The sequence below is a fragment of the Bos indicus genome, chromosome 3, assembly GCF_029378745.1.
Source record: "Bos indicus isolate NIAB-ARS_2022 breed Sahiwal x Tharparkar chromosome 3, NIAB-ARS_B.indTharparkar_mat_pri_1.0, whole genome shotgun sequence".
NCBI classification, from domain to species: Eukaryota; Metazoa; Chordata; class Mammalia; order Artiodactyla; family Bovidae; genus Bos; species Bos indicus.
This window is the reverse complement of record NC_091762.1, coordinates 81,281,587-81,290,301: the sequence shown is the minus strand read 5'-3', so window position 1 is coordinate 81,290,301 and position 8,715 is coordinate 81,281,587.

Sequence of the window (8,715 nt, the reverse complement as noted above, 5' to 3'; positions counted from 1 at the left end):
ATATTTTGTCTTGTTTTTTTTTTTTTAAACTGAAATCCTACGTCATACTTTCCCTTAGAAATTTCAACATCCTAATTAGAAATATTTAGATATTTTGACCTGCTATTTAGTTCAGCTATTTAGTTGCTTATTTAGTCAATAAGCTCAGATATGCAGATGATACCACCCTTATGGCAGAAAGTGAAGAGGAACTAAAGAGCTTCTTGATGAGATGAAAGAGGAGAGTAAAAGAGCTGGCTTAAAATTCAACATTCAAAAAACTAAGATCATGGCATCCATCCCATCACTTCATGGCAAATAGATGGGGAAAAAGTGGAAACAGTGTCAGACTTTATTTTTGGGGGTTCCAAAATCACTGCAGATGGTGTCTGCAGCCCTGAAATTAAAAGATGCTTGCTCCTTGGAAGAAAAACTATGACAAACCTAGACAGCATATTAAAAAGCAGAGACATTACTTTGCCAACAAAGATCTGTATAGTCAAAGCTATGGTTTTTCCAGTAGTCATCTGTGGATGTGAGAGTTGGACCGTAAAGAACTCTGAGCACCGAAGAATTGATGCTTTTTAACTGTGCTGTTGGAGAAGACTCTTGGGAGTCCCTTGGACTCCAAGGAGATCAAACCAGTCAATCCTAAAGGAAATCAGTCCTGAATATTGGAAGGACTAATGCTGAAGCTGAAGCTCTAATATTTTGGCTACCTGATATGAAGAGCTGACTCATTAGAAAAGACCCTGATGTTGGGAAAGATTGAAGGCAGGAGGAGAAGGGGACAAAAGAGGATGAAATGGTTGGATAGCATCACCAACTCAATGGACATGAGTTTGAGCAAGTTCCAGGAGATGGTGAAGGACAAGGGAAGGGAAGCCTGGTGTGCTGCAGTCCATGGGGTCGCAAAGAGTCGCACATGACTGAGTGACTGAATAACAACAAATTTAGTTCAGTCAACGTGTTTGAGTCAAGAGTCCTTGTCTTAAATCAATCCCCCAAAGAATTATACCTGTGTGCTAAGTCACTTTAGTTGAGTCTGACTCTTTGTTACCCTGTGGACTGTAGCTCAAGAGGCTCCTCTGTCTACGGGATTCTCCAGGCAAGAATACTGGAGTGGGTTGCCACGCCCTCCTCCAGAGTATTGTTCTGACCCATGGATCTAACCCATGTCTCTTAAGTCTCCTGCATTGGCAGGTGGGTTCTTTACCACTAGCGCTACCTGGGAAGCCCAAAGAACTGTATATAGTCTGATCTTTCTAAAATGTCATTCCTCCACTTAAAATCCTCTGTGACCCCCCATCCCTCATGGAAGAAGCTCCAAGTCTCTTGGCCAAGGACCAAGGCTTGTGTCCTCACCAATGACCTTGGCCACTGCTCCTTCCCACTTAGTGCCATAGAAATCTGAAACTCACAGATCCTTTCTTCACATTGTTTTGGTCTTTCTACACTTATAATGCTTTTCTTTACCAGGGATACTTTCTTTATGCCTGAGTGACCCCTTTTCTCCTTGGTGACACTTGTCAGATGCCTTCTCCTCTAGAAAATTTCTCTGACCTCCCTCCTGGCTTAGATTAACTGTCCCTCTCATTGTACCTGATGTAAAACCTCCTTCTTTAGAGCATTCCATATTATATCCATTCATTCAACAACAATTTCTCAAACACTCTGTGTCAGGTACTATTTTAGACACTGAGAATATATTGACAAAACGCATAAAAATAATTTACTCAATGAAGTTTCCAATAAACAAAATAAGTAAATATATATGATGCTAAATGGTGTAAGTACAATATAGAGAGAGAGGTTATAGAGAATCTCCAGAGAGGGGTTTATAGGGGTTATAATCTTAAATGGAATGGTGACAGAAGGCCCCTTCCACCTCATATTCAAGTCCAGACTAGAGAAAAAGTAATGTGGGGAGATAACTCTCTGTGAAGTTCCTGTACTTTTGCCTGCCTGTGGGCAAGGTACTATCTGTCCTGTTTTTCTACACAAAAATTTCAAGGATGTTTAGTGAACATCCTTGATAGGTAGAGATAGTGTCTTTTCTTCAGAGCCTAGGGAAAAGTTGCTTTCTGTCAAGTATATTAAAGATATCTTCCTTTGGGACAAAGGGCAGTTTTATTTGCAATTTATTATAATAAAGTTTGGGTTATAAGGCTTGGGGTTCCTCCTCTTCATGGTACTTGATGTGCGCAGGTGTTACAGGCCCTCTTCATGTCGCAGGAGAGAATTAGGGGTTGGAGAACTAGCTCAGGCTACTGCTATTGCTGTGAGTAACAAAGTCCTTTTTCTCTAACCCCAGAGGCGTGTGTCTTCTGCCAGCAGAGGTGAGGCTATGGCTGATTTGTTGGCTTGCAAGTAGTGGAAAGTCTCATACTTCACAGTTCTTGACAGTGAGATACAGATATCTGGAAGAAGAGCATTCAAGACACAGGGACCAGCAAGTGCAAAGGCCCTGAGGCACCTGCTGTGTGTGGTATTACCTCTTAAATTCTCCAACTTTCCCAATAATGATAAAGTTTTTGAGGACAACCAATCTCATTCATCTGTGTAGCCCTTGCACCCAGTAAAATTGCTGATGCCTAGCAAATGCTCAATAGATGCTAGCTGAAATTGATGGGATAAAAATTGTTGCTTTAGAAATAAGGATGTTTCTTAGGCCGAAATCTATGGATTTCAATTATTTTTATTTCCTGTCTTTTTTTCACTCAGAGAGGCATATAACAGAGCAGCAAGAGAGTTTGGAATCATACAAACCTGGATTTCCAGCCCAGCTTTACTGCGTACTGGCCTATAACCCTGGGTCAATTGTTTTGCTTTCAAGCCTCAGTTTTCCTGTGTATGAAATCATACTCACCTTCTCTGTTTTGAAGATTAAATGACAGAACATAAGAAACACACTAAGAGTTCAAGAAATGTTATGTTGTATGCCATAGACAGTATCCTACCTTTGGGAGGGTCTCGGTTACTTATATCTATTACTGTTATTCTTTCATGGCTAGCTCCCAGTTTGAAGGGGAAATGGGAAATCTGATGACTTTTAAAATCAACAAGAGGAGTATGAAAACCAGGGAGGCTCTGTGTCCCAGGATCCATGCTCTTAATTCTTACGGAAGTTAATGTGTGAGTGCTAATTTCTGCCCTTGAAGTTACTGATTCTATTCTCCCGGGCTCCCTAAGTTCACAGATTCCATATATTTTGGAGCCAGTTATTTTGAATGGGAAGCCTGCCAGAAGCATTAGGCTGAGGATTTGTTGTTAACTTGGCCTCATTTCCACCTCAGAGCATGCAAAGGGGAATTGTGGTGGCTTGGAATCTCCATACCACATTTTTTGGAAATCCAACCAAGAATTCCTCAAAACCGTTTGACCTGGAGGTTTTCTGTTGTGAGAAGCTTGGCTCATGAGTACCAAGAGGTGGTCTCTCACTGAAGTGGCTTTGTACCTTCCAAAACAGGGACAAGCAGTCAATTTGATGAGGAATCTCAGTCCATTCTTCTTTAGCAGTCAAGGAATAATATTGTAGTGCTACTCTTTGCACAGTTAATGATTCATGGATTTTCCTAATTTTTAAAGATTCTTTGGTACAGCATTTCTTGGGTTTCTACTCTGGGTCCAGAGTTAGAGTTGTGCTTGACAGTGTGGCATTGAATAAGGCAGTCACAGTCCCTGATGGGTGATTCTGCTGGAGAAGCCTGTAGGCCGCACTTTGACAACATGAAGATGGAGAAAACAGACCTATAAATGGAAAATGACAAGCCTACACATTAAGGAGCTTATGAAGAGGAAGCAAATAATGAACAGGCATCCAGTCAGGTCACAAGCAAGGAGTACAGGGCAATTTAGGGGGAAGCTTAAACTATCAGAGAGCTTTCATGGTGGTCTCTGGTCTTCTGGACAGTTGTGGCTCACTTACCAGTCTTTTCCTTGTTTTGTAGTTCAAATAGCCCTACAGTCCATATTGTCCTTACTGTAAGAATGGATGGTTGAACTTGATCCTTAGAATTACATCAAGACAAGGAGGGGGAAAAGAGTCTTATTAATAGAACATGTAGATTTGAACTGCAATGAGAAAGGTCTGAAACTAAGTTGGTTCTGAGTCTTAGGGATGGTCTCTCTCAGGCCACAGGTTCTGTGTTCTCCATTCTTTTTTCTCTGCTCAGCTTTCTTAGCTCCTTCATAACGTTTGTGCCCTCATAGCTTCAGCTTGCAGACATCCCCATTTTTATTGAGTGCTTCTACATAGCAGGTGCTTTACATGACTTTTCTCAAAAACTTTGGTTATTACTGTTTACAAAGTACAGATGAAGAAACAGAAGCTTAAGAGAAGAGATGACACAGCTAATAATTACTGTCCTTGGGATCTGAACCCAGGTTTTCTGATTCTAAACTCCATGCTTTTAGCTGCCATGCTATATGGCCATACACGCATGCATGCCCACATACACATATATGGCTATATATAAAGTTTTTATGTATGTGTAAAAATGTTTATGTATAATTTTATACATATATGTATGTATGTATGTGTTTATAGTGATAGATTTCCTGTAATGTGTCTTATGGGATTCATGTCCCCTTTGACTTCTCATATCTTTAATTTCAACTACAACTTCTAACTGCTTTTTCCTCTTATTTTCCCTAAACTTTTTGACAATGAAAATTTGCTTGACTGAGTTCATCTTTTTGCCATGCCTTGGGTGCTACAGATTGGCTACTTAATGTTAGAAGCCCAGCCAATTCTAATCAGCTTCTCCCTACCCCCACTCCCTGGAAAAGTCAGCTGGTGCTGAGAGGAGTTGATGGTAGGGCATGAGTGCCTGCTCAGTCACTTCAGTCATATCCCACTCTGCAACCCCATGGACATAGCCTGCCAGGCTCCTCTGTCCATGGGATTTCCCAGGCAAGAGTACTGGAGTGGGTTGCCTTGCCTTCCTCAGGGATTGAACCTGTGTCTCCTGTGTCACAGACAGATTCTTTACCCCTGACCCACCTGGGAAGCCCTAATGGTAGAGCAATTATACTTAAATGCAGTGGAGGCATTAAGGATTAGGATTGAGTTGTCCAAAAAGTTCGCTCAGATTTTCCCATACCATCTTATGAAAAATTCAAACCTTTGGGGCAAATCAATAGTCTATCATCAGACAACAAGCTTTAATTGGCCCATCATATACCAGGGTATATGTGTGTAAACATTCTCCCTGACACCAGGCTCCCTAACACCAGAGCCTGGCATTGAAGGCCCAGGTTTGCAAACATTAGTTGGGCAAATGACTATTTTTCTGAGATATTTACTTGTTGGTGACACAGGAAAAGTCACATGGCCCTTCCTGGGTACTGAGACTCTAGTGAGTGTAGATACTGAACTAAATGCTAGATTTAGTGATAAGTGAGTTAGCATCCTGGGGAGCAGCAGTTCATAAGACTTACGGAGTTGGGGTGTTTGTAAAATGTACATTCCAGGACCTAGCTCACCTCCAGAGATTCTACTTCACAGGTTTTGCAGTTTATTAAGAATGTCCTAAGGCTACAGGTGTTTGGTGGACCTAATGAGAACCAGGAAGGGGGAGAAAACATGACTTTCCAATTGATAATAAATGCTACGAGAAGAAATGAGAATTAGAGGGAATCAAAGGAAGAGCAATCAGTTCTGTGGAGTTTGGTGTCAGAGAAGGCTTCACAGAAGTGACAGCTCAGCTCAGTAGGGGTTTGTCAGGTGAGGAGAAGGGGAGAGTTTCAATACCCCCAGCAAGGTGTTTTCTGGGGTGGTGAGGATTTAGGGGGCAGAGTAGATTCCAGAAGTCCGGAAAGGCAGATAAACCAGAGCACAGAGAGACTAGTGTTAAGTTTATTTCTCTGTGATGGGGCATCAGAAATGTCTAGGTTAGCAAGAGACAAGTTCAGATTTGACTTTTAGAAAAGTGATTTTGGTTTCAGCATGGAGAATAGAAAGATGGGAGTGAGGTGGTCTCCATGGAGACCTGAGAGGAGACTGTGGTCATAATTATAGATAAGCTGTGATGTGCAGCTGAAGTCAACCAATGGGATACAGATAGAGAGCAGGGGATGGATGAGAGAGAGATGTGGGGAGTAAGGTACCTAGTTTGGGGCATGGGTGACATCCACCCTGATTTGCAGTATGGTATAGATTTAGGTGGAGAATAGCAGAAAACAGGAATGAGTTTTAGTTCAAATGTCTCTAGTAGAATGTGTTCATTATAAGTCACTTCAGGCATGTCCAACTCTTTGTGACCCCATGGACTGTAGCCCGCCAGGCTCCTCTGTCCATGGGATTCTCCAGGCAAGAATACTAGAGTGGGTTGCCATGACCTCCTCCAGGGGATCTTCCCAACCCAGGGACTGAACCTGTGTCTCTTATGTCTCCTGCATTGGCTGGTGGATTCTTTACCACTGGTGGCCACCTATATCTAGTAGAGAAGCCAGTAAACAGAATTTTGGAAATCCCACTTAGAAGGGAGATAGAACTTTGTTTAGAAATTTGCAATACTCTGCTGTCTTGGTAATAATTGTAGGCATGGGTGTAACATGAGAGTTCTCAAAAAAAATCTTAAGTTAGAAAAGGAACATAGCATTAGAATCCCAAGAAATAGAACCCAAGAAATAACAACATATAAAAGCTGAGTAAAGATGGAGAAGCCATTTTGAAAAAATTTCAGAAAGAGGATGATTTGTGGCAATTTTGATGACAGTACCTTGAAGAATCTAGACAAAAAATTAATGCTGCTGCTGCTAAGTCACTTCAGTCGTGTCCGACTCTGTGCGACCCCATAGACGGCAGCCCACCAGGCTCCCCTGTCCCTGGGATTCTCCAGGCAAGAACAATGGAGTGGGTTGCCATTTCCTTCTCCAATGCATGAAAGTGAAAAGTGAAAGTGAAGTCGCTCAGTTGTGTCGGACTCTTAGCGACCCCATGGACTGCAGCCTACCAGGCTCCTCCGTCCATGGGATTTTCCAGGCAAGAGTACTGGAGTGGGGTGCCATTGCCTTCTCTGAAAATTAATGCTAGCTGTCATTTATCATTTTTGTTTTCTTTTTTTTCATCTTCCACTTACCACAGGGATGAATATGTTTTGTATCACTGATTATCATATGTCATGGTGTAACAATAAAAAAACCAGTTATAGGATCTTCTTGATCAGTTCAGTTCAGTCGCTCAGTCGTGTCCAACTCTTTGCAACCCCATGAATCACAGCACGCCAGGCCTCCTTGTCCATCACCATCTCCCGGAGTTCACTCAGACTCACGGCCATCGAGTCAGTGATGCCATCCAGCCATCTCATCCTCTGTCGTCCCCTTCTCCTCCTGCCCCCAATCCCTCCCAGCATCAGAGTCTTTTCCAATGAGTCAACTCTTCGCATGAGGTGGCCAAAGTACTGGAGTTTCAGCTTTAGCATCATTCCTTCCAAAGAAATCCCAGGGCTGATCTCCTTCAGAATGGACTGGTTGGATCTCCTTGCAGTCCAAGGGACTCTCAAGAGTCTTCTCCAACACCACAGTTCAAAAGCATCAATTCTTCGGCGCTCAGCCTTCTTCACAGTCCAACTCTCGCATCCATACATGACCACTGGAAAAACCATAGCCTTGACTAGACGGACCTTTGTTGGCAAAGTAATGTCTCTGCTTTTGAATATGCTATCTAGGTTGGTCATAACTTTCCTTCCAAGGAGTAAGCGTCTTTTAATTTCATGGCTGCAATCACCGTCTGCAGTGATTTTGGAGCCCAAAAAGATAAAGTCTGACACTGTTTCCACTGTTTCCCCATCTATTTCCCATGAAGTGATGGGACCAGATGCTGTGATCTTCGTTTTCTGAATGTTGAGCTTTAAGCCAATTTTTTCACTCTCCACTTTCACTTTCATCAAGAGGCTTTTGAGTTCCTCTTCACTTTCTGCCATAAGGGTGGTGTCATCTGCATATCTGAGGTTATTGATATTTCTCCTGGCAATCTTGATTCCAGCTTGTGCTTCTTCCAGCCCAGCGTTTCTCTGCATAGAGAAAGCCCAGCGTTTCTATACTCTGCATAGAAGTTAAATAAGCAGGGTGACAATATTGATACCAAGTGTCAATTCAATTCTGGAGATGGAAGACAATAGATAGATTTGTTTTAATCCCATCATTAATTCAAGAATCATTTTTACTTACTTTGTGTACTTACTTTGTACTTTGTGCTTGGTACTGAGCTAAGTGTGAATGATGGAGAAGTGGATTGGCCCCTGCCTTCAAGAAGCTTACCTTACTTCCAGGAAGCGTTATGTAAAACAAGCATTGTACATAATAAGTGACATTGTTCCAAGAAGCCTGTGTGCCTCTCAAGGGCAGATAGAATGGAGAGTGTCACAAATGAAAATATAGAGTATAGCAGAGAAGCACTGATGGGGGAACTCAGAACCGAAAAAGAATCTTGAGGTAATATGGGCCAGGGAAAGCTTGCGTTTTTAATACAATACCGTGAACAAGTAAAACAGAAGGTTTTGCTGTAAAGTGAAGAGAGCACCAAATCCAGGTTCTGGTCCTGCTAAGGCCTCTGCTAGACAGCCTTCACCTTCTCAGGCATGACTCTGGACTCTAGGAACCTACAAGCAGGAACCTGGCTTGGAAGAATGGTGGCCTTACCACCACCCCACCCCCCGGTCCCACCCCCACCCCACCCTCATCTATATGTTTCAGGTGCTTCCAACAGGTGATTTCTCAGACAGCCTAAGC